Source organism: Candoia aspera, chromosome 3 (genome assembly GCF_035149785.1).
Source record: "Candoia aspera isolate rCanAsp1 chromosome 3, rCanAsp1.hap2, whole genome shotgun sequence".
NCBI lineage: Eukaryota > Metazoa > Chordata > Lepidosauria > Squamata > Boidae > Candoia > Candoia aspera.
The window spans coordinates 120,355,451-120,383,426 of NC_086155.1; positions in this window are offsets into that span (position 1 = coordinate 120,355,451).

The window sequence follows — 27,976 nt, forward strand, 5'->3', positions numbered from 1 at the left end:
TCTTTCACAGTAGATAGAGCCTTGGAGCATCTTTTTTATCTGTTTAATTATAGTGAAGGGGATAAATTGTTGGCATTGCTCAGAGAGAGAGAAAGCCAGCTTAAAATGTACAGCCGTTCTTTGAGACAATACACTTCCTACGCTCTTAAATATTAAAGTTTGATGCTTTAATATTTAATCAATGGACAATCTACCTATTTCATATCACTGGGGTCTCAGTACAACCTTCAGCTAGTTTTAATAGGCATCACAACTTACAAAAAAAAAAGGATTGTGAAGTCATCGTTCAGCTAAGAGCCATGGGGCATAATATACCGTGTGGGTCAAAAGCACACATCCTAGAGGAACCACTGAACTAGAAATGTGTCTTTGTTATTAATCCAAAAATTGCATTTTTTGAACATATATTGCTGACAGTATGAGCCTTTCATCTCCCCTCCCCCGCCCCTGTGATAAATTTCACTGAAAACAAGATTTCCCCTTTTATTTACATTATTTCCTTCTACCCAACAGAGCAGCTGTCTAACTCAGTTCCAACTGAAGCAACATTTACATTAGGGCATTTGCTATAATGCTCAGACTGGTCTTGCATGTTGGTTCCAGTGCTCTAATACAGTAAACACCTCCCATAATATTCCATCTCTGGATTTGATTTGGACATTATATTCTTTACAAATAAAAGAAACTTCACACGGTCATTCTGAAGAAAGATGATCAAGTCAAATTGAAACAGTTCAAGGGTGAAGTTTAGATATAGGATCATGGCTATTGACTTAAATTATTGGAGATTAAGTAGCCACTGTCTTTCCTACATTTTTAGGGAGACCCTAATGGGTAATATAAAACCTAGCCATAAATAGTGAATGTCACACATTTCCTAACCATAACATCTCCACACAGATTACATTTCTCATTATCAGATCTGCAAACTGGTTTTTCTTCAAATATTGAGAAAATTCTCCATTTCATTCATTCTAGAATATTAAAGTTAGTACAGTTTCAGCTTGCCAATACTTAATCCCTCATCTGACATTCTGTAATATTTCATGCCACTGTGGAAGAGCAGGCTGCTTAGCAAAATTGCAGACCCCTGTGCTGCCTTCTTCCCTTCCCATTTGAGCCTTCTCCCCAGCGTCAGCATGGCAGAGTTGCCAATAAAGCTACAACCTTGACATAGGTGTGGGAGGAGATGAGTGTTTTGGAGCTCTGCAGCTACCAGCAAACTGAGTAGAGCAGCCAAACAAAAGAAGGTGTTTTCCCTTCACAAGGAATAGATGATCCAAAAGAGAGGAAAAGAAGTATAGAGGCCCAGCAAGACAACACACAATGTAAAAAAGATTCAAAAGCTCTACAGGCTGGCCATTAAAAGAAAAAGAATAAGAAATCTCAGAGAGAGGGGACTTAAGACAGAACAGGCTTAAGAATGAAGCATTAATGAATACAAGTAATAGTATAGAGCAGTGTTTTTCAACCTTGGCAAGTTTCAGATGGGTGGACTTCAACTCCCAGAATTCTCCAGCCAGCCTTGAAGTCCACCCATCTTAAACTTGCCAAGGTTGAGAAACACTGGTATAGAGCATTGTATATAGGTAAGTGTAACAGAGTAATAGGTAATAGTATAGTAATTATCATAGTAATAGTATAGAGATAGCAATAGAATATAAGAAGCACTCACATATCACTTTTATATGTTTGTTTCTACAAAATAAAACATCTCCCCAAACCTTATTGGGAGATATAAAGAAACCACCTGTCCAGGGCCCAGTGCTTTTGTGTCTCTCTTGAGTCTGGGTCAATCTAGTTGGGTACAGTTTTATAAAGAACCCATGGCAGCCAGTAAAGGGAAAATCTTCACTGAGTTGCATTACATTCTTGGTGACTTCACGGGCATGTCCATGTAATTCTCCACTGATGGTTGAACACTGACATTTGCCAGTAGTTAGTGGTTTGCATGTGATGTCTGACATGTAGTGACAGTGCACACCTAGCACATTATAGCTGCAATGAAATAAAAACCATAAAGGTGAAGACACATTGAAAGAAAGCTAACCTTCTGGTGAGGGCCTCCATGCAATTTTCTTGGCAGCAGTACACAAGTGGTTTGCCATTGCCTTTTTCCAATGGTTTTTTCATTGCCTTTTTCCAATTTTTTTTTTAATTTCCCAGTCTAGTCTATAGTGAACTTGGGGTTGATCCCTCATCCAAGAACTAACCAATCCTGATCTTGCTTAGCTTCTAAAATCAGCCAAGATTGAAATGCAAATGGCAAAAGGAGAAACATTTACGAATTACCAGTACTTTAAAATATGCCTAGCCTATTAAGGCTGTAGGCTGTACTCCATGATGCAAGGCATGCAAGGACACTGGTACACATAAAGAGTAGTTAATCCCCGTTTGAACTGGCCCCCATTATTCTCCCATCCACCTCTCCTTTTTTCGTAAAAAAAAAGAATGTTCATATCCCATCAAGTACTCTATGAATAGAAAAGTGGAATATTTGTCAAAGTAATAAATAAATAAATGACTTCGAAAGGATGTTATTATATGAAATATTTGGAACCATTTTTTTCATAGTTTCTCTAAGGAACTTGAAGGAGATGCTTTTACTTTGGAGGTTCAGACAAAGACCTCCTTGAAGCTGCCCTGCAAAGCAGCGCAGCCACCTGACAATAAAATGAGGTGAAGCGGCCACTCTGCTTTGCTTTGCCTGCTCCACTTGTCTCTTTTAACATGACCAGTAACCAGAAGAGGCTCTATTGAACAGAAGCATCCTCTGAGTGGAAGCCTCTTCCAGCTTTTGCGAGTGCTAGACGAGGCTCTGGGGAAGCTAAGCGGAAATGCTCACAGCCTTGTCAAGGCAAATCATGCCGCCTTGTCACCTCGGCAGGTCATGCTGGACCGCGGTCCTGATGGAAAACACCTCAGCTATCAAGTGTGTGTGTGTGTGTGTGTGTGATTCATCCATTTACCTAAACATGAAATTTCCCTAAATATAACAAAAGATTTTTACTATCACATGCCACATTCCATTATGTATATGAAGCAAGACACAATGTCCTTGGAAGTAAATAAAATGCTTCTTTACAGTTCTTTATTTGGACATTGGGGCTGTTCCTCACAACTTCATTACAATGCTTTCTTTGAGTCTCTGAGGCAGCAGAAATGTATGCCAGCATACCTTGAATAGGCCTTCTTTGATAAGTCCTATTCTGTCTCAAAAAGTGGTGGATTCCCATGGCTCCATTTTCCTCCCACAAAACATCACCAGCCAGCAGGACAACATCCACCAAACCTGCTCCTTAAAGGATAGGCCTGGGAAGGAGACATGTTCTGACAGATGGTTCACCTAGCTAGCTTAGCCACCTACCAAATCTTACTCTGGTTGGGCACAAGTGTTTGGTGTGGATATGTTCAAACAGAGCTCATTCAGAAGGGCTCCTTTTGAGCATGGGTTAGGCAATATTCTAGAACAGAGCTATTCCAGAATAATACCATTCTGAAAGCATGTTAAACCCACATTTAAAAATAACCTAGTGATTGGTTAATATTTGCTACTCTGTGTTGAAGGGAGCTGCAGCTCATGAAAACGTATTCCTTTTAATAAAAAAAAAATTAATTGGAAAAGGTGCTACCTATGGTGGAATGTCTCCCTGAGGAGGGGAGCGATAAGATGGATATTGGAGCAGGGGGAGAAGAGAGCGCATTGCAGGCTGATAAGCGTTCTCACAGTTTGCACTCCTTGGAGATTGTAGAGGGGCCGAGGAAGAAAGTTAGACTAGCCCCACCCTAGATTTCCCAAGAGTATTTTTCCCTTCAGCTCAGTTAAGGAACCTTTAGTCTGGCAAGATTCTGTATATGGTAGAAAACAATAAAGGAACTAGAGTTGCATCTGACCCAGTGTGGTTTTCTTTGCCGATTACCCTGATACTACCAGACTCCTCCTGAATTCTTGCTCATAGTTAGACTCTCTTTAAACCCATCCTGCAAAACATGCTAGCCCAAACCTTAACTTTTTGTTGGTTTGTATCAATTACTATCAGCCCTCCCTTCTCTACCATGTTCCCCTGCCAGGCCTGGGAGAGAGGGGGAGCAGATGTTTTACTCATTAGCTCCCTGATCCTATGGAATTACCTCTGCTGTACCACCCCAAAAATGGTTGGAAGAACTCTATTCTCTCACTCTTCTCTCCATTCTTCACAGAAGCTAGCATGGAAATAGGAAATTTGCTTGAAGCCTGGGCAAATTCAAACTGCCACCTTCCAAAATTGGCTGATTTAAATTGCCTTCAAAATTGTGGTGCAGAAACAAAGGTGATAACAATACCCCCTTCAAGCAATGCTGATGCTGACAGAGGGGTCTCCCTACTCTTACCCATCTCCTCCTGAAGCATACAAATGTTGTACCTCTCTCCCTCTTCCTCCTCAGTCCGTAAATAGTGTTTGTCTTCATTTGAAACAAAAGAGCTATACATTCCTTCTCCTCAGAACTCACTGAGGAGTATTGTCCATTTCTTAGGAGATGTGCAGAACAACTATTTATTCTAAATTCTGCATTATTTACTCCTGCCTGTTTTTACTTTCTTATGTTTCACCTTCTGGACAGCCCAAGCTAAAATGGTCATTGAGGAGAGTTGTCAGTACTCTTGAACTGGAACAGCAAAAGATGAATGTAAGCTGCCTCTGAGCTGGGGTGGGGATGAGATGAAAGCAGCCTTGTGAGGACACGGCCTTTAGGAATAGTTAGCAAGGCATCTTCATGCTGTGGTTAGAGAGACATGGGGATGAGTCCCATGATTATTATACCCCATTTTTTCCATTCTTTGAATTGATGCAAGTCATTCTGAAGGACAACCTTAGTTTGAAAAATAGATTGTAAATATAAATAAATAAATGCCCAACTTTTGCTTTTATTCTGCTTTTAATCTCACAGCTGGCCTCATTAGCTGAATCAAACCTGCCTGTAATGGTGAGAGGGGAACAGCCTGGGAAAGGAAGACTCATAAGCAGCTGAGTCAAAGAACACAGTTGTGGCTTCTCTTCAAAAGTTGTTGGGCTTAAAGTTGACTTGGTCCATGTCTTAAGAAATGTTGTGTGACTAGAAATAGAAGGAACTAGTCTAAAGGATGCCTGGGATGCGGATTTAGGCAACCCAATCATTGACCAAAATGGCAATCGTTATGGAAATCAGAAGGTTTTCTTTCTGCCTCTATTCAAGAGTGGTATTTAGCGCCTGCTAGGTTAGCATACAATAGGGACGTGGTGGCGCTGCGGGTTAAACCGCTGAGCTGCCGATCGGAAGGTCGGCGGTTCAAAACCACGTGGCAGGGTGAGCTCCCGTTGCTCATCCCAGCTCCTGCTCACCTAGCAGTTCGAAAACATGCAAATGTGAGTAGATCAATAGGTACCGCTTCGGCGGGAAGGTAACGGCGTTACGAGTCGTCATGCTGGCCACATGACCCGGAAGTGTCTATGACAACGCCGGCTCTAAGGCTTAGAAACGGAGATGAGCACCACCCCCTAGAGTCGGACACGACTGGACTTTACGTCAAGGGAAACCTTTACCTTTACCTAGGTTAGCATACATGTTACATAGTCATTACTCAAAATGTTGCAGAAGCCGTACACAAAAAAGATCATTTTACCATATGTGGTAGATATGTGAAAATGTAGTGCCTTTCTGGTGTAAATATTTTAGCAAAATTAGTATCATCACAAAATGAGCATCAAATGCTTTCCAGAGCTAGACTTCTTACATCTATTCACACAATCCAAGGCTCTCTTAAAAATAAGGAGCTGATTTTCTACTTATTTTTTGCAAAACATTGGAATGTTGCACAATGTTGGAAATGTCTTGAAAATTAAACAATCGATTTCTGGTTTAAAAGAGCTTCTTCAATTGCTTTATTAGAAAAAAAATACTGACAAATGTAGAATAATGAACTTTCAGAGGTAAGAATCATATTTTTATCAAGTTTGGGTAACTTATACTCATTTCATTAATAGCAACAGGCGTAACTTTGTCAATTCTTATGATATATGGAAATTATGAATAACTTTCAGACTTTTCTGTCAGTGGTGACTTCTCCTTTTTATTTATCCATATTGATCTTTGTATTGCTCTTCATAGCCCTGTATACTCTGCTTGGTTCTTTCTTTCTTGTGTAAACTACTGTTCAGTGAAAATTTAACAGCAACATTGATGCTCTTTCAAGTAATCTTTGTTCGGTCAGTGACCAGCACAGATTTGTGCAGTAGCACTATCATCGCCAATGAGCTTAATTCAAGGCATGATTATTGCTCGCTGAAAGACACTGACTTCTTTCCAATCACTGCTGAACCTGAACTGCAGGAGGGGATGTCACACCTACAAAGTCCATAGCAGCAAGCAAGGCAGGAATGTTCTAAGCACTGTAGATGGCTAAAAATGTAATTCCATTGTTCAGTATTACAATATAGGACATTGGCATCCCTTTAAGAATGCAATCTGAATAAAAGCCAATATTAAATTAGATCCATCCATTTTCATGGTTTTCTTTTATGATGGTCTAAATCAGAGGTGAATGAAAAAAAGAAGGCAAGACCAACAATAGCCAAGAAAGCAAAAAAAGCAGCAAACCTCAAAACTGGTGCCAGCTGGAGAATAAATTAATACAACTGCCCAGCGTGTTTGAACAATTACATTTTCAATAAAAGCAACATATGGTGGATGTTAGAAGAATATGACAATCTAGTGTAGTGTACAGTATCAAGTAGCTTGGTATACGCTTGACCAAATGTTTATGCATGGAATTTGGTTCAATATATTCTCCTGTTTCAACAAAGCCCTTTCACAAAAGAAGTGTGGCATGTAAGCCCATATTATCTGGGCTCCAGTGGGTCTACTGAATGTTAATCTAAGCATCATACAAAAACCCCTTACCAATACTCTCATGTATGTGGAAAGCAGTTATTTTTCAAAAGTTAGAAAAGTGAGGGAGAGGGGAGAAATCCACACTGAAATATTACATCTTTCTTTACATTTATCTGTTCTCCATGATTAGGATGCTCTAAGTGCTAGGTAGAACTTGACTTTTATTGAATCTGGTTCCCCATAAAAGTGTTAGGTTAGATGACAAAATCCACTTCAGCTCTTCCTACCGTTGTCAAGGAAAGAGCAGTGAAATTAACATGAAATTGCAGGATGAATGTGGAGATTCTTGTTTGTGTGAAACATACCAGAAATGGCAATAGAAGCAAAACTTGTATAAAAGTAACATTAATGCAATTTCTACTGTATTGAGGGAGATGGTAGATTCTGCACCAGGCTTTTCTTATACTGAAATTAAAATTTTGGCACCTATCTGAGGAATAATATGAGGAATTTCAAGGTAAATGAAGAGTTTTGATAAGGGCAGCATAACTTCTTTGTGATTTGGAATTTCAGATCATTCCTAAATATCCCAAATAACAAAGATTTAGGAGAACGCATAATAATATCTCTTCCTCCTCCTATCCCACAGACTTTGTGGAACCTCAACTTGGTATCTTAAGGACGTTGCTCCTTCCAGGGATAGACTGGGTGGACTCTTACTTATAAGTTATATTGACCAAACATGGCATGACACAGTTAAGTGGCCTCTTCATTGTGATGCCTACTAATTCAGTCTCCTGCCATGGAAAAAGTATTCTTCTGCAGTTATTTCACTCTTATACCAGCTGGCGAGCATTTGAAGCAGTGAATTGGACACATTCCAAGAATCCTGTGTGATATACTGAAAGCCCAACCTTCATGCATCACTAGCCCGTGGCTGTTACATGCCTCACTGCCTCCCACAAAGGCCCATTTTCAGTGTGACCATGCATATGTGATTCCTTCTAAAATATGTACAGCCAGGAGATTTGCATTGTGTTTCTCTGTGAAACCTTCTGGCCTCACTTTACTGTATGTTAAGGTCACAAGAACTGATTTGAAAGCCAGCCTATCAATCAATTAAAAAGGAAATCTGGTGCACTCATTTGATAACTGTAAAGTATATTTATATGTATACATAAATTGTTGTTTTCTAGTTCTTCTCATTACCTACTACCTGCTTTACAGTCTGACCCCTGTAGCAATAAAGCTTCTGCTCTCTGGGAATCTTTTCCACACCAGTTCGCCTGCTGAATAGTCCATATTGCTACACCTGTCAGTGGGAAGCTAGCAAGACTGGAAGGAAAGACGTTGAACAGAGGCAAGCCCATTGTCAAAAGACATTACAAGTAAGCAAAGTTCAAGAAAACTGGGCAGAAAAAGCCCATTTCTACAAAGAGGAGGGAGAAAAGATGCAGCATTTAAACCTTGCAAATGACCTTTAATATATACAGTATCTAGATTTCTAAATTCTACAGTAGTTGATCATGATAACAGCTTCTTCTGAATGTGTAATTTAAAAAAAAAACTTATTTAAAGTCTTGCCCTTCAGTTTTCCAGTGTTAAACTTATATGTTCATGCTTGTGTTCTTAGTGAGACATTGTAACGGTTGCCTAATCCCAAATACTCAGTCTCACAAGCTCGGGCTTAAAGATAACTGATTTATTAAAGGAATAGTATGCAAATACAGAGAAAGCTGAGAATGAGCAAAAGCGCGCCAAATACAAACTTAAAAGCCTTGCCTGTGAGCAAGTTCCACCCCATCCCTCGTCAGGGCGCTCCCCCTCCCAGGTGCTAGAAGCCGTTAGACGCGCCTGGGAAAGTAACCTTGAGCAGGAGCGCAAACCCAAACATACATTCCAAGCCCTCAAAACAACGGAGGGCGAAGGAATGGAAAAACCCCGGGTGAAGGAACACGGAACAGAAGAGGACATGTGAAACATTACAATGTTAACAGCACATTGAAATGAGAACATGACATATTGCCCCTCCAAAAACAAACTATGGAGCAGGTTTGTCAGGATAGGCAGAGTGGAATTGGGCTACCAGACGAGGGGAGAACACGTCTGGAGCAGCAACCCATTCAGGATGAGGGAAATGTTTCCAGCGGACGAGGTACTGTAAAGCGGAGCGCTGGCGTCGGGAGTCGAGGATGGATGTCACCTCGAAGTGTTGCTGGTTGTCGATCAGGAGTGGAGGTGGTGGAATGGGTTGTGGATGCCAGCGGTCCGACGATAGGCAGGGCTTGAGTAAACTACAATGGAAAACAGGATGTAAACGTTTAAGGTTGTGAGGCAAATCAAGTTTAAACGTAACAGGGTTGAGTTGAGCGATAATTGAAAAAGGTCCGACAAATTTAGGGCCAAGTTTCTTAGAGGGTTGTGGGGATTTGATAAACTTAGTTGATAAGTAGACTTTATCCCCGACAGCAAAGGATGGTTCTGGGGAACGCTTTGCATCGGCATGGCGTTTATAAGTAGCCTGGGCATGGAGGAGAGCTAGTTGAATATTAGACCATGAGTCCTTGAGAGAGTCCGCCCAGTCAGTAAGGGAGGCTGGCAGCGGTTGTGGATGGGGAAGTTCAGGAATAGGAACAAAGTCACGTCCAAAAACCGTTTTAAAAGGAACTTGACCAGTGGTTTGATGAACGGCATTGTTGTAAGCGACCTCAGCAAATGGGAGTAGGTCGACCCAATTGTCCTGCTGGTAGTTAACAAAAGCCCTGAGGTATTGTTCCAGTGTAGAATTAACCGCCTCTGTAGATCCGTCCGTTTCCGGATGCCACGCGGTGGAAAGTGACTGTTTGGTACCCAAAAGTTTTAAAAATGCGCGCCAGAATTGTGACGTAAATTGTGTGCCTCTGTCACTCACCAAACGGGCGGGGATACCGTGGAGGCGGTACACGTGGGTGAGGAAGAGGCGTGCCAGCTGTTGTGCTGTGGGGATAGAAGCGCATGGGATAAAGTGGGCTTGTTTGGAGAAAAAGTCTTTGACCACCCAAATGACAGTTTTGCGTTGACTAGGGGGTAGATCAACGATAAAGTCCATGGAAATGTCCTGCCAGGGGACAGATGGGGTGGCAACGGGTTGAAGGAGACCTTGGGGTTTGCCTGGTTTGCGCTTTATCGCGGCACATACAGGGCACGCAGTAACTTATGCCTTCAGGTCTTTGAGTAAAGTTGGCCACCAGAATTGCCGGCGAACAAGGTGCAGAGTTTTTACGTAGCCAAAATGTCCAGCTAGCTTGTCATCGTGGCAGCGCTGGAGTATGGTTTTTCGCATCGCATCGGGTACATAGAGGCGATCGTTGTGCCAGGCAAGATCGTCAGTGAAGGTTAAACTGTTTCTATTGGTTTGTAACCAAGTATCTGTTTTAAGGTGGAAAAGCAACTGTTGTTGCAAATCGGAGGGAATTGACAAGCGCGGTGAGCGGCTGGAAGGCAGAGCGGCTGGAGGTTGCGTTGATTGCGCTCGGGTCTGGCTGCGAGTCACCGCTGCCAAACTTAATTGTTTGTCGGTCCAGACGGTGCCTTGGACCGTTGGCCCTGGGCCAGCATCTTGGGGTCTGCGGGAGAGTGCATCAGCTAAAAAGTTTTTCTTGCCTGGTATAAATTTAAGGGTGAAGTCGAAGCGGCTGAAAAACTCAGCCCAGCGCAGCTGTTTGGGACTGAGTTTGCGACTGGTGCTTAGAGCTTCCAGGTTTTTATGGTCAGTCCAGACTTCAAAAGGGTTTGAAGTGCCTTCCAATAGGTGTCGCCATGTTTCTAAAGCTGTTTTTACAGCAAAAGCCTCTTTTTCCCAAACGTGCCATCTCCTCTCAGTTTCAGTGAATTTGCGAGAGAGGTAGGCACAGGGTTTTAATGCGCCAGAGTGGTCAGATTGTAACAAAATTGCTCCTATGGAAAAATCAGAAGCATTGACTTGTACAACGAAGGGTTTAGAGGGGTTTGGATGCTGTAAAATTGGTTCTGTGGTAAAGATTTGTTTGAGCGCTTCGAACGCTTGCTGACAGGCAGGAGTCCATTTAAGGAGCGCGCCTGGGTTCTTTGAACGTCGCGTATCCCCCTGTCCTTTAGTTTTTAACAGTTCAGTAAGGGGGAGGGCAATTTCAGCAAAATTTTGGGCGAATGCCCGATAAAAATTAGCGAACCCAAGGAAACTTTGTAATTGTCTCCTGGTACAGGGAGGCTCCCACGCCACAATAGCTTCTACTTTTGCAGGGTCCATTTCAATGCCCTGAGCTGAAATTCGATAGCCTAGGTAATCAATTTGTGACTGATGAAATGCACATTTTGACAGTTTTGCGTACAACTCTGCTTTTTTCAATTTAGCCAGTACCTGACGCACCAAGTGGATATGTTCTGATATGGTTTCAGTATAAATCAATACATCATCCAAGTATACCAGTACCCCCTTAAATAAGTGGTCATGCAAGACCTCATTGATTAGTTGCATAAAGACCCCAGGTGCTCCGGATAACCCAAAGGGTAAGACTTTGTATTGGAAAGCCCCAAGAGGACAGTTAAATGCTGTTTTCCATTCATCCCCTTCCCTTATGCGAATCCGAAAATAGGCTTCTCTCAAATCCAGTTTTGAGAAAATTTTGCCCCTGGCCAGATGTGATAACATATCTTTGATCAGGGGCAAAGGATATTTATTTAATATTGAGACCGCATTGAGCCCGCGGAAATCGGTACAAAGCCTTAATGACCCATCCTTTTTTGGCCTGAATAGGACAGGGGCTCCTACCGGGGAATTAGCAGGCTCAATGAAACCCCTAGCCAGGTTTTTGTCAATGAACTCCCTTAGCGTAGTGAGCTCTTTGGGAGACATGGGGTATATTTTTGGGTGAGGCAATTTTACGTTTGGTAAAAATTCAATGGCACAGTCCGTTTTTCGGTGGGGTGGCAAGCGATCTGCTTCTTTTTCCCCAAATACCTCAGCAAAATCCTGATACTGATTGGGTAGTCCCTCAAGAGGTTGAAGCGTTTGCACAGTAGTATACGCTACCCCTCCCCCCTCCATGTCTTCCAGTAGGTCTTTTTCGGGTACTTTGTAAAATCCATCTGCAAAAGTCACAGTTCTATGCAGCCAGTTGATAAAAGGGTTTTGTTGCACAAACCAAGGCATCCCCAAGATTACTAGAGGACCCCCCACTGGAGCTACCACAAATGGCAGCTTTTCCTGATGGGAGCCCATCTGCAAGGTGACCAGTCCCGTGGAATGATTGACTGCTTTCCCTCCCGCCATAGTTCCATCCAATTGGGTGAAGATCATAGGTCTTGGCAAAGGGAACGTGGGCAGTTCCAGAGCCGCTACGACATCAGGGTGCATAAGGGAACGGGAGCAACCCGAATCTAGCATGGCCCAAACTTCCACAGTTTTGGCTTTTGAGCTCAGTTTAACTTTAACAGTCAGTGTGGGGAAATTTCCACTCACCGAATCGTGGTTACGCCCGGTTTCTTCCACCTGCCCTAGGGCGCCCTTCAGGGCAGGTGGTAGGCTTTTCCCGCCGGCTGCTCGAATTGCAACTCTTCTTCCTCTTCTCCGAAGGGTAGTTCTGGGGGGTCCAGTTCAGCGATGGCTGCTTTCAGTTTTCGCGGTGGAGCAGGAGCAGGCGTCTTTACCGTAGGTTTCGTCTGTCGTTCCTCTGGACGGCGCCTCGGGCACGACGTGGCTCGATGCCCTTCTTTCCCACATCTCAGGCACTGACCTTTGGAGAACCGTCGTTCCCTTTCCTCTTCCCAGGTCTTCGGTTTGGGGCGGCTGGCAAGTCCAGATGTGCACGCTCCTCTAGCAAGACGCGTTTGTCTAAGCTCTTTGGTATGGGCATAGGTTTGTAGGGCATTTTCTGCGCTGCCCGCCAACTGAATCCACCCATATAGCGTTTTGGGATCATCTCTTCCTAGTGCCCAGCGAAGGATTTCGGGTTCTAGCCCCTGTTTGAACATTTCAATTATTGTTGGCTCAGACCAGTCTTCCACTTTTCCTGCCAAAGCTTTAAATTCCAACGCATAATTGGGAACTGAGAGGGACCCTTGGTAGAGTTTCCGCAGGTCATTTTTAGCTGTTTCTTGGGCTAGAGGGTCTTCGAAATGCTGTTTAAGTGCCCACAAAAAGTCATCGAAGTCCTCTAACTCAGTTGCCTCTGCCTGGCATAGTTGCACATACCAATCAGCTGCCCTTCCTCTCAGCTTGTTGGCAATGAAATTGATCTTGCCATGTTCTGACCGAAAGTTCCGGCCCCAATCTTCTATATAATGCTTGGCATTAGTGATAAAGAAGGAGAGCGTTGTGGGATCCCCATCGAATTTCACTCCAAATGGTGGGAAGTTCCTTGCCGGCTCAGCTGGCTGTGGCGGTTCCGCGAATGTCAGCGTACGCCGAGCCCCCATGGGTGGTCAATCCCTAGGAGGTCTTGCCTCTCGCCCACCCCCTTGACGGGCTGATCGAGTCTTGCTTCTCCCCCTGGTTGATAGGGTACTATGCCTGGGGTACTGTGACGGCTCTTCCTCCCAATCCTCCGGGGTGGGCTCTGCCTCTCTGGGTAGATCCTTAAGGATTGTCACTATTAAATCCATTTTATCCTCTAATGCCCTCATACGAGCTGGAGTGACCGGCTCTTCCGGGGGTTGGTTGGTTACCACCACCCTCGGTGACAAGGGGACTTCGGGCTCCCAGGACAATTGTGGAGACCCCCTCCCCGGTGCTCTTTCCATAACGGTTCTATGTTCACTCCTGAGGCTCTCCTGCATGGATATCAGCAGCTCATCTAATTGGATATCCCGCAACTCCCGACGTGCTGCTCTTTGCGCTCTCGAGGTTAGCGCTGGCCGGATTCTGGCCGCCTCCCGCTCCTCCTCGCTTCCATCACTTGCGCGAAGCTGAGGTTCTGTCATCGCTAGCGTTCCCTCTTATCCAACGATTGGATGGGGCTAGCGGAAAATGGATGAAATGATTCTCAGCTTTATGTAACGGTTGCCTAATCCCAAATACTCAGTCTCACAAGCTCGGGCTTAAAGATAACTGATTTATTAAAGGAATAGTATGCAAATACAGAGAAAGCTGAGAATGAGCAAAAGCGCGCCAAATACAAACTTAAAAGCCTTGCCTGTGAGCAAGTTCCGCCCCATCCCTCGTCAGGGCGCTCCCCCTCCCAGGTGCTAGAAGCCGTTAGACGCGCCTGGGAAAGTAACCTTGAGCAGGAGCGCAAACCCAAACATACATTCCAAGCCCTCAAAACAACGGAGGGCGAAGGAATGGAAAAACCCCGGGTGAAGGAACACGGAACAGAAGAGGACATGTGAAACGTTACAATGTTAACAGCACATTGAAATGAGAACATGACAGACATTTATTGCTATGCCCAAGATGAAGTTCTGATCCTAGGGGATTCTAGTTCATTCAGAGCAATGGAAGGCCTGGTAAGCCTATAGCTGTACCCAACTTTTGAAACTACTCCATTCATGGACTTCTTGTGCACCTCAGCTTTCGCATAGGTCATTTGCCATGTTTGCACGTACATAAACAGCTGACTGTCATTTTGTACATGTGCATGTCAATAATTGGCACTATTTGAACCAATAAAAGATAAATCCTACAATCCTTGCATGCAGATGCATGATTCATGTTGATCATCTTTAGTAATCTGGAAGCTGTATTTCAGAAAATACAGAAGCATTTTTTCCCATGAAGCTTCCACAGCTACTTTTGTGGAATCCCTGAGCTATTTGGAACACTATTTTAAAACAGTTGTAGACCCAATGAAAACATTTCCATTAGTTACAAGAGACCTGCATCATTGAAATCAATGTCTGCTAACTACCCATCCCACTGCTTCTGGCAAGACTAATATCATGACATCAAATTCCTTCCCAAGATGGAGAGGTGGCCATTGGCGTCTTTTTTTTCCATCACCCCAACTTTGCACTCTTCATCTGGATCAAGACTGTAAGATTCAGATCTTAATAGGTTGTGATTTGTGGCCTCCCATTATGGAAGATTCAATTAAAAGCAACGAGCTTGTAAACCGCCCAGAGTCCCCTTTTCAGGGGAGATGGGCGGTGATGGAAATTTGAAATATAAATAAATAAATAAATAAATGAGAGACAGGTTCATTTTGTTGGAACCTCCCATCATGGGATTCCCTTCCTTGAGAATAACATCAACCCCTCTCTTAGATTGTTTTTCACAGATCTTGAAGACCCATAGGTTTTGTTTAACTTTCCTTGGCGTGATCTTATGCTGGTTTATTATTTTTACCTGATGTTAGCTTTTTATACAGTATTTTAAATGTCTCTTACCTGGTTTTTAAAAACTATTGGCTGTGAAATCCTATACCCATTTACTTGAAGATAAACCTTAGAACTTAGAATCCATCTGGACTTTACTGTTATTTATATTTATTAGTGCTATGTAATTTTATAGTGCATTTTTATATATTTATTGTTTTAGTGAGCATCTTGTTGTAAACCACCCAGAGTCCCTCTGGTGGGAGGAGATGGGCAGTGACAAATTGATAAATAAATAAATAAACAAACAAACAAACTTGATGGGACTTGATTTCAGAAGATTATTATTATTAATAATAATAATAATAATAATAATTTTTCCTTCCTTCCGTTCTTTCTTCGTGTGTTTGTATTTTGGTCAACTCAAGGTGGTGAACTTACCTAATACTACTACCTCCTATTTTCCCAAAAACAACCACATCGTGAGGTGGGTTGAGAGAGACTGACTGGCCCAAAGTCACCCAGCCAGCTTTCATGCCTAAAGCGGGACTAGAACTCACAGTCTCCTGCTTTCTAGGCCAACACCTTAGCCATACTTTGGACTTTTAAGCAAAGATCTTAAGAGATCCAGTCATGAATGTCCTGCATCCCGTGCAACTGATCTTCATACACAGCCAACTCAGAGTAGATTGTGCTCATATTTCAGTTTGAAAGAAGGCTTATGCAGCAACAAAAAACTCAGAGATCAAGAGTCTTGTATTAGATGGAAAAAATTACAGGGGTGGTAATTGGTAATGGAAAACACATAGCGGTTAAAATTCACGATTAAAGACTGTCAAGAAACAAGAACAAAGGCCTATAATTATCAAGCGTATGCCCCAGGCACCAACCAGGTGTTAGTGAGGTATGTCACCTGGGCATGCAACGGCTATTCTTCAGTGGAAAATTCTTCTAAACTTACTGTTGATGATACGGTGAAAGTTGGAGAGCAATCCATGAAACCGAGCTTCCAAAAGGGAACACTCTTATTAATATTCTGTGCATTCACAGCTTAAATTACAAATGGAACAGCTACATTTGAACTCGGTGTTTATTCAAGTTCCCAATTCTGTCCTGCCTTAAAAGCATTAATTAAAAGTATTAAATAATGCAGCGAGAAAATGCAAGTGTTACACTGTATCTCAAGAATGCATACTCACTCTTGCAAAACCCTTCCGATGGAGTTTGACATGTAAATTCTGATGGCGTTTTCCCAGGTGTCATTTCTAAAATACTACAACTAATAATAAAGTTGTATGAAAAATGCAAAACTAATGCAAATTACCAACAATTTCATTTCTAACTTCTAATCAGAGATTCCTTTAGGCTGCATGGGGTGATATTCGCCATTATAAAGGGACATACACTGCTTTGAAGGGCTACTTCGCTTCAGCCAAGCATGCCTTTGAGCGAAACATCCCTTGAAGCTGCTTCACGAAAGCAACGTGGCCTCTCCACAGCTTCTAAATTGCAAAGCAAAGCAACAGTGTTACTCACTTCAGATCACTTCTGTGACCTCCTCTTGCAGATCAGAAGCCAAGGAAGGCCCACAGTCCAAAGCATCTTGATGAAAGAAAGCACATTATTCCTTCAGCTTTTTGAGAATAGGACTGCCTGGGTCAAATAAAGCAATTCATCCTAGTAAAGCACTACTGCCCCTCGCAGGCCTATTATTAGATGAAATGAAATGAAGGCAGCGCAGTTACTTCTCCAGGGGGCCAAAAAAGTCAAGATGCAATCACAGACACCATCTTGCCTTTTTTACACACACACACACACAGACACCTCTGTCCAGATCTTGTGTTTACCTCCCAGAATTGTGATTATAAGATATGCAGCTCCATAAATCAATATGAATGAATGAATGAATGAATGAATGAATGAATGAATGAATGAATGAATGAATGAAACAAATGCCTCTAATTACTTCATTGGTAGTCCTTTTCTTTGCAATTGCTACATACTCTTGTTGTAGGGACTCCATCTGTCTTTGTTAACAGACAATTGCATTCTAGTATTTCTACTTTGGAGTTTCCTTTGCTCCTTTTCATCCTGATCAGTGCAGACTTTTTATTATTTTGGCAAGGGACAGAGGTTTCAATAAATGTAATTCGTTCTATGTCAAAAGGGAAAGAGATATTGAGCCTTTTAAAGTTGGTTAATCAGAAGCACTCTAGCTACAAATTCTGCCCATTTATTGTTTCATATTTAGTTTGCCTATAAGATTAGTAAGCTTTCTCTTCAGTCCAGTTCCTAGTTCCTGCGGTGGAGAGATTTTAATTATTGACTTCACCATATTTTTCTCTTATTCAGTAAAAGAAAGGAAAGGAAAAGAAAATCAGTAATTAACCAGATCCTTGGCTGAGAACATCAGGTGACTATTAGCAGACAATTATGCTGTAACTTAGTACAAATCTCCTAGCCATACTAAACAGGAAGAAATAAAAACAAGTAAACCTGAAAACAGAATTTCATGATTCATGTTGGCAGGGAAGTTTTGCTGAGTCAGGCTTACTTATAAGTAAACCTTATAAAAAGTTTACGGAAAAAGACATTTGGTAACACTCATTGTATTAAACAGTGTGTGGAATTGCAATTTTAATTCCAGTTAATTCTGGAAAAGCAATGCCTAATCAGCATGATGTAATGTTGTAGAATTTAAGCAACAGAAAAGTTTAGCACCAGAATATGGTGGTGCTGATGGTGATTTGGGGCAATTTCTGCATTGGTTCTGTAGAGGAACAGGGCAGGTGGAGCTGAAGGTATCAAAAGCAGGGTTTAAGGAAGGAGCATCTTGAGAAATGAGTAAACCAGCATAGTCTACCATGCCAAGATAGACTTACCATATTTCCAAGCAGATAAACCAGGGCAAAAGCCATGATCAGCAGGCTTGAGTTGGCAAAACCAAAGAACATGGCTTTAACATGCTTAAACTTTAATCTCTTTTTGCCTGTACAGCTTGTTCAGAATGACTAAAGCTCATTCCAGGCAAAGGGATAATATGAGTTTAGCCATCTGAATTTGCTTACTGGCTTGCCCAGAAATGGGGAAAGTGACAGAAAGCTAAATCCATGCTTCCCCTTTTGCACATCTATAGAGCCTTACTTTCTGGGATGTTTTGTAACACCCAGACTGGACCACAAAAATGGAACAGTCATGGTCAAACTGAAATGTATGGTAAGCATATCAAGAAGATGAGAGGCCAAAGGCAAGATGGTGAAAAAAGAGGAAAGATTCAGAGGAGTGACAGAAGGCTAGAGGGGGGAATCTGAGAAGAGAAGGAAATGTAGGCCAAAGGAAGAAGAGTCAAGAGTTATGGAGATGAAGAAGGCCAAGCTGAAACTTCACATCATGTAATGATTTGAAATTGCCTGCTATATTTTTGGCTTCAGAGCACTAGAATTCTTTTGAAATCTCATCATTATATAAGAGAAATGGAGCTATAGATAAGAGATATATACCATCATGCAAAGGATTCCGATGGTCCGTTTGCATCAAAGGACGTTATTTGCATAATTTACATAATGCCATCATTATGCAAATAACTTAAATAGTGGCTTTCTGCATGCAGTGTCCCTTGCAATGAGGTCTGGCAAAGTAAAGTTTCACTGTCCCATAAATGCATTATTCCAACAGTTAACTCCCTCTGAAAAGGAAGGATTCAAATTAATTGTGCTGTTTTCTTTGATAGATTTGTAAATACTGTTATTTATTTACAGCTCAGGAGAACAGCAAAACAAAGCAAAGTTAGATGCCAAAATGCCCAACTGAATCAATAATCTAAACTTTATAGACTCAGAAATAAAGTTAATACTAGCATAAAGAGGTGGACATGATCAGATGAATTTAAAAAAGGTGAAACTGAATGTTGTTATCTAGACTAGGTAAGCATTGTATATTTTGGCACAGCAACAATAAGCAGTATTAAGAGATGCTAAATGACTGCCTTCAATTCTCTAAACGTGCACACATGGATACATGTATTGGTTCAGACCATTAGTTAACCTAATAAAGACCAGTAGATGTCATGTTCATCGTTTCAATGTTCTGTATACATCGTAACGTTTCACATGTCACTTTTCTAGCCCGTGTTTGCGGGTTGGAAATTTCCAGCCGTGCCGGGCTGTAATCTTCTTGCTGTAACTGTGGAATGTATGTTTGGGTTAGTGACTCTGTTCAAGGTTACTTTCTCAGGCCGATGTGGGTAACGGTTGCTAACACCTGGGAGGGGGTGGTTGCTAGGAGGGAGGAAGGGCGGGGCTGGTTTTGAAGCGAGGGTTTTTAGTTTGTATTTGGCATGCTTTTGCTCATTCTCAGCTTTCTTCGTATTTGCATACTATTCTGTCAATAAATCAGTTTTCATAAAGAACCCCCTTGTGAGACTGAGTATGTCAGAATAGGCAATCATTACAGTAGAACACCAACAGAAGTCATTCTGTTGCACTAACAACATTGGAATAGGAAGGAGATGCAAAAATGATAAACTGATTAATCAGAATAAGATGGTGTGATTCATATTATGAGTTGTGAAAACTTTTAGTAGAACATCTCTAAAGAATGAAAACCTTGGCAAGCTTTACTGGGATGAAAAGCAATATAGACAGAATAAATCTAACGTACAAGAAGACAGTTTTAAAACAGAATCCTTTCATAGCACAGCAGAAAATGTCAGGCCAAAGCAGCTGCAGACTGAAAGTAGCATAATATAATAAATGGAATACACCAAGCTTTTTTATATATATACAAGAACAAGCCTCCACCAGTTGCTAGAGAAGCAGAGTTGCTGAATTTGATATGTATCCTGTGAAGCCAATTTACTGGCCTGGTAGAACCACTGAAATGGAGCAGAGCTTATAACACAGCTGAGAAGCTGGCACAGAAAAAGAATATTATCTTAAAATAGCTTCAGTGAGCACAATGAGCACAGAGAAACACAGGTTATTGATGTTACACATTCAGCCCTCCCAAGCATAAAGAATCACACGCTTAGACAGATTAGGTTAAGAAGTGAAAAGAATCTTACTGACTTTATTCTTTGTTGTTCTGTTACATCCATCTTGGTGGAAAAGATGAAGTTCCTTTGTTTTTCTTTTCTTTCTAAATACTTAGTTTGCCCTAAACTCTCAGCCCTACAGCTGCCAAGAGCTGTGTGGAAGAAAGGGGCAGAATCCTTCATCAAAGCCCGAGCACATGGCCCTGATGAGAAGAGCAGGATCCATGCTGCCTACTTGATCGGTTGAAGAAGGAGGGAAAGAGAGAAAGAGGAAGTGGGAGTGGCAACAAACAGCTTCCTCAGAGTTGCACTGTGGGACAACTCAATTTACATGCTAATTCACATGCAAATGAGGCATGCTGGATTTGCCAGGACTTCCAACATCCTGGTTGTCTCCTACTAGGACTTTTTAACACTCTACAAGGAAGCTCACTTTCCCTTTCTAGATATGATCCCCTACTGTTGTTATTCTAATCATAAAGACATATACAAACCTGTGACTAGACCTTTATTTTCCACCATGCAATTTTAACCCACTTATTTTAACTCTCTCACTGATGTCAATAGCAGTTGGATTGCTTTTGTTGCTAACACTTGCTTTTTAGGAGAAACCAGCAAAGAAAAAGGGAGCTGTCAGTGTTTCCTTTTGCAGATAGCTTTATAAATTATTATCAGATGTGTCAGCTTCTTCTGTATCATGATTTATTGCTTGAAGACACTGGGATTGACACAATTTAGATCAATGCAATTCTCTCCTAATCTAGTTTCAATTTCATGGTGTTGTACTATTAATGTGTTCAGAACACTTATTGGTCTGGTCTAAATTAGCAACTTCAGCAAAGGATCATTACCTTGTCGTGGTGCTGGAGCTTGAGCACCTCAATGATGCCATGAGCTAAACCGTGAAGGGCCACCCAAGACGGGAAGGTCATGACAGAGAGGTCAGACTAAATGCGATCCCTGGGGAAGGTAATGGCAACCCACCCCAGTATTCTTGCCGTGAAAACTAAATGGATCAGTACAACCAGAGATATGTCGATATACCATCGGAAGATGAGACCCCCAGGTCGAAAGATGGTCAAAATGCTACTGGGGAGGAACAGAGGATGAGTTCAACTAGCCCCAGACATGATGACGCAGCTAGCTCAAAGCGGAAAGGATGGCTAGCGGCCGACGGTGCTGGTGGTGAACGGCGAATCCGATGTTCTAAGGATCAACACACCATTGGAACCTGGAATGTAAGATCTATGAACCAGGGCAAATTGGATGTGGTTATTGGTGAGATGTCAAGATTTAAGATAGACATTTGGGGAGTCAGTGAACTGAAATGGACTGGAATGGGCCACTTCACATCAGATGACCACCAGATCTACTACTGTGGACAAGAGGACCACAGAAGAAATGGAGTAGCCTTCATAATTAATAGTAAAGTGGCTAAAGCAGTGCTTGGATACAATCCAAAAAACGACAGAATGATCTCAATTCGAATTCAGGGCAAGCCATCTAACATCACAGTGATCCAAATATATGCCCCAACCAAAGATGCTGAAGAAGCTGAAGTAGAGCAGTTCTATGAGGATCTGCAGCACCTACTGGACAACATGCCTAAAAGAGATGTTATTTTCATCACGGGAGACTGGAATGCTAAGGTGGGCAGTCAAATGACACCTGGAATTATAGGTAAGCATGGCCTGGGAGAACAAAATGAAGCAGGACATAGGCTGATAGAATTTTGCCAAGACAACTCACTCTGCATAACAAACACTCTCTTCCAACAACCTAAGAGACTGCTTTATACGTGGACTTCACCAGATGGACAACACCGAAATCAGATTGACTACATCCTTTGCAGCCAAAGGTGGCGGACATCTATACAGTCGGTAAAAACAAGACCTGGAGCTGACTGTAGTTCAGATCACAAACTTCTTCTGGCACAATTTAGGATCAGACTAAAGAGATTAGGGAAGACCCACAGATCAGCTAGATATGAGCTCACTAATATTCCTAAGGAATATGCAGTGGAGGTGAAGAATAGATTTAAGGGACTGGACTTAGTAGATAGGGTCCCGGAAGAACTCTGGACAGAAGTTCGCAACATTGTTCAGGAGGCGGCAACAAAATACATCCCAAAGAAAGAGAAAACCAAGAAGGCAAAGTGGCTGTCTGCTGAGACACTAGAAGTAGCCCAAGAAAGAAGGAAAGCAAAAGGCAACAGTGATAGGGGGAGATATGCCCAAATAAATGCAAAATTCCAGAGGTTAGCCAGAAGAGATAAGGAATTATTTTTAAAGAAGCAATGCATGGAAGTGGAAGAAAACAATAGAATAGGAAGGACAAGAGACCTCTTCCAGAAAATTAGAAACATCGGAGGTAAATTCCAGGCCAAAATGGGTATGATCAAAAACAAAGATGGCAAGGACCTAACAGAAGAAGAAGAGATCAAGAAAAGGTGGCAAGAATATACAGAAGACCTGTATAGGAAGGATAACAATATCGAGGATAGCTTTGACGGTGTGGTCAGTGAGCTAGAGCCAGACATCCTGAAGAGTGAGGTTGAATGGGCCTTAGGAAGCATTGCTAATAACAAGGCAGCAGGAGACAATGGCATCCCAGCTGAACTGTTCAAAACCTTGCAAGATGATGCTGTCAAGGTAATGCATGCTATATGCCAGCAAATTTGGAAAACACAAGAATGGCCATCAGATTGGAAAAAATCAACTTATATCCCCATACCAAAAAAGGGAAACACTAAAGAATGTTCAAACTATCAAACAGTGGCACTCATTTCACATGTCAGTAAGGTAATGCTCAAGATCCTGCAAGGTTGACTTCAGCAATTCATGGAGCGAGAATTGCCAGATGTACAAGCTGGGTTTAGAAAAGGCAGAGGAACTAGGGACCAAATTGCCAATATGCGCTGGATAATGGAAAAAGCCAGGGAGTTTCAGAAAAACATCTATTTCTGTTTTATTGACTATTCTAAAGCCTTTGACTGTGTGGACCATAACAAATTGTGGCAAGTTCTTAGTGGTATGGGGATACCAAGTCATCTTGCATGCCTCCTGAAGAATCTGTATAACAACCAAGTAGCAACAGTAAGAACAGACCACGGAACAATGGACTGGTTTAAGATTGGGAAAGGAGTACGGCAGGGCTGTATACTCTCACCCTACCTATTCAACTTGTGCGCAGAACACATAATGCGACACTCTGGGCTTGAGGAATCCAAGGCTGGAGTTAAAATCACTGGAAGAAACATTAACAATCTCAGATATGTAGATGATACCACTTTGATGGCTGAAAGCGAAGAGGAACTGAGGAGCCTTATGATGAAGGTGAAAGAAGAAAGTGCAAAAGCTGGCTTGCAGCTAAACCTCAAAAAAACCAAGATTATGGCAACCAGCTTGATTGATAACTGGCAAATAGAGGGAGAAAACGTAGAGGCAGTGAAAGACTTTGTATTTCTAGGTGCGATGATTACTGCAGATGCTGACTGCAGTCAGGAAATCAGAAGACGCTTAATCCTTGGGAGAAGAGCAATGACCAATCTCGATAAAATACTTAAGAGCAGAGACCTCACACTGACAACAATGGTCTGCATAGTTAAAGCAATGGTGTTCCCCGTAGTAACATATGGCTGCGAGAGCTGGACCATAAGGAAGGCTGAGAGAAGGAAGATCGATGCTTTTGAACTGTGGTGTTGGAGGAAAATTCTGAGAGTGCCTTGGACTACAAGAAGATCAAACCAGTCCATCCTCCAGGAAATCAAGCCAGACTGCTCACTTGAGGGAATGATATTAAAGGCAAAACTGAAATTCTTTGGGCCCATAATGAGAAGACAGGACACCCTGGAGAAGATGCTGATACTAGGGAGAGTGGAGGGCAAAAGGAAGAGGGGCCAACCAAGGGCAAGATGGATAGATGGTATTCTAGAGGTGACGGACTCGTCCCTGGGGGAGCTGGGGGTGTTGACGACCGACAGGAAGCTCTGGTGTGGGCTGGTCCATGAAGTCACAAAGAGTCGGAAGCGACTAAATGAATAAACAACAAAATTAGAAATGAATATTTGGAATGTTTTGAAACATATTATTTTGAGTGCAAAAAAGAAGAATTTAAAACTATAATTACAATTTTTGATGCACATTTTATCCTAAAACTGAGTACCTGAACCTCTTGATTGTTTTGATTTTGGCAAAGATTCCATTATCAATGCACCAGCTCTCAGATTCTGTCAAATCATTGTATGTTATTTGCTAAAAAGCCTCAGTTTTGGTTTTTATCAGGTACAAATAAAGGCTAGTCATCATCCCATATCAATTTTTTTTAAAAAGCATTAAATTATGATACATATCTACTATCAACAAAAAATCAGACAATAAATACTACTGCAAGTTGGTAATCAAATAAAGAAATGTGACTAAATTGTTCTGCCACTGCATGTCAATTGCAGATATCAAGTACTGAAATATTTGTGACTCTCATATATAAATATTAAAGTTGATCAAATATGGAAGGAATCAGACAAGAGCAGAGATTGTGGTCCACAAAACAGTTTTATAGCTTGCTAGAGGGGCTACCCCTATTGGCAGTTCCCAGTGTCCCATATGTACCGGCTGTAGCATATGTTCCTGTTCTTTGGCTCTTTTGAAACAAGGCCTTTCTTTGTCTAAAATTTCCTTGGGGTCATAAAACAAATTGTATCTGCTCCATCAGGCAACACTATTCTACATCCCATAGCAATGTTGTTCAGCTTAGTACATGTCAAGAACATTCCGTTAACCCTTTGGGGTGTAATGAATAAAGTGCAAGAAGATCGATGCCTGTCCCATAATTCATTTTGAGAAGAACGACAGCTTGTAAGGAGTTTTCAGCTAGAGCTTAAGCCTCAGTTATACTCTTTCAAAATCCTGGCAAAGGTTTGGTAAATGGAGCAAGAAAGCAGGGTCTGGAAAAGGATGAAACAGAGAATGGCAAATGGCAGATTAAATATTCCTCCATCTCCACTTTTTTAAAAGCACTGTGTATCAAGAGAATTTTTATTTAATTTAAACTCAAAATAATCAACAATCATACATGCTATTATAATCATATGGGATCTAAAATATGCTAAATGACACATCTGAAAAGTAGAAAGGGGGGAGTAGGGTGACAGCTAGAGTGTTGGTTCTCCACCCACTTTTCAGACGTCTGACCTTCTTGAACTTCCTACTTCCTACGTATACATTAGGACACAGAGGAGGTCAGACAGAACTCATCATAGATCTGGCCCTTGCCCCTTATCTTTTAGGATGCACTTTTCTCCAGGACCAGCTTGAGATGCTTTGGCTGAAGCCAAGACAGTGTTCACTTCATGTTCCTTGAATAAAAGTAAACCAAACTAGCAACTGAGAGCAGATCTGCATGACCAGCTTGCCCCAGCATGAATATGGGCCACTGACCATATCTCAAGGGCAGGAAAGCATAGCGTCACCCTCCACCAGCCCCCAATTCATCACAAAGGCCACATCCATCTGTCTTTTTCTTCCATACCTCAAAAGTAGTATTTTCTGTCTTCTGCAGCTGGCCCAAGTGGTACTGCCTGGATTCCTTGCAGCTCTTCACTTCATTGTAGGCACACTCCAGTTAGTTACTACACACTGTTGCAAGAACACTCTAGTCACTGATTGTTCTCCTCCATGGGAATTTTTTACAGTTTTTGAAGTATACCAGTGGCAAAGTGAAAAGCTGGGCCCTTTTGTTTCTTTTTTGTAACAAGCTCACTGATGAAACAGTGAAAGGATAAATATTTTTTGCCACTTTTTACCACTTTTTAGTTCACTTCCAATGAAGTGAGCTGCAGCTCACAAAAGCTTATGCATTTTAATAAAATTTATTAGTTGGAAAAAGTGCTATCAGACTTCTTCAGTCTTTTCACCAAGTAAAATAGACAAGAGTTCTGCCAATTACCTCTTCCAGGCCAAGTGACAAGAAAATGATAATTTATGTTCTGTTCAGGAACATTTTTTGCCCGAAGTTGGTTGTCTGTCTCTGCCCTAGACTGACACTTGTATATATTTCATGATATATGGTTAAATATTTCACTGATTTTCATATACCTTTAGGCCCGCATAGCAGGCAACTAGTCCTTTACAAAATGAAAGTAAGCAGTTTGAAAATAGAGAGAATTGCTAGATGTCTTTCTTACAAAATTGTCAGTATTTTACTTCCATTCTATGATTGCTTCAGCATTTACAAAAGGTCATTCCCTATCAGTGTGTCAGGTACATTTTTAAAAGTTGAGAAAAAAAATTCTTTTGGCAAAAAAAAGAAAAGTATGGGATTTTTTTTCCTAGCCCCACTGAAAAACTTCTTCACCTGAAAAAAACTGAAACATATGACAATGTTGTCTATAGGATTCTACAAAAGCTGTATTAGCAGTTTCTCAAAAAGTTATCTGTTTACTTAACTTCTGTATGTATAAATAATATACAGAGATATATTATTTGAAATGACACAAGTCAAATCAAAGTCTTTGATTTATAATATATAATAAAATATAATATATTTTATTATATTTTATATAATATAATTATATAATATATTATAATATATAATTATAATTGTATTTTATTATATATTATAAAAATATAATAAAACCAAACCATTAAGAGAAAAGGAAAGAAGAAAGATTATCAATTCATGTTTGATGTTTACTTTGTTTTAACTGCTGCAACAATAAATTTGGCTACCATATAGGTGGTTTTGCAGTTTAAATCTGAAAATTAAAAGTGGGTAGTAAAAATCATCTTTTCTCCCAAGTGCACTTAGTAAAAGATGGCTTATAAAGTCCTTTTGAAGATCCTTATAAAAGTTACAATTAAAAAGGGCATGTTAAATTGTATTGATTTCCCTGGAGTCACAAGGGTAAGATAGGAGAATATTGGCATACCTGTCAAATAATAGTGAGGATGGAAGAATGTTGTGCCTGGCCCTAAAAAACCCTTTCCTCAAGCTAGAGGAAGTATGTAGGAAATAATTTGTGAAATGCCACAAGAATGCTTGAGAACTGAGCAACCTGTATCAAAAGATTTTAAATTTTCAGTCTTCAGAATACCCTTTACTCAGCTGCCAAGTGTCAGGGCCTTTCTTGGTTATTAAGCCAAAACACTGTAGAATATATTTTCCAGGACACAAAAGCTCAAATAAGTAGATTTATTGTAACAAAAGGAAGATGCCATTACAAAAGAATTCCAGCAACTGCTGTGCATCAGATGCAAGCTCTATTTATGCTACAATCAGCGATCAAATTGCTTGCGCCTCTTTCTTCTATACATTCTATATAATTAAGGGCTAGAAGTTCTTTTTTGGGACAGAGATACAGTTTCCATCTGTTCCTTGTTTTAGTAAAGGCCTGATCTAGTATCAAGTTGCTTACTTTTCACCATATGAGAATATTCACAGAAGGAAGCTTTCCATATTCCTTGGTTTTGGTTTTGGTTATGGTTATGGTTTCAATTTTGGTTTTATGGTTGGTGAGGTTTGGGGTTTGGCATTGGGATTCCTCTAGAGCATATTCATTCTGCAATTTCTACCAATATCAAAGCCCCACGAGCATCCTCAGAAGATTGGAATACAAGAAGGCAGTCCGAATTCTGTTCATTCTAGGTAGAATAGAGCTGATCAAGATATGTTATTGCCTAAAACAGAGCAGTAGATAGTCCATTCATTATCAAAATACATAGTATCCAAGACCAGTCAAATTATCTTGACAGCTGAGACAGAAAAAATCTCCAAACACCTCCATTATTTCCCATAAATTAAAAAATAATCCCTGTAATTTAATAG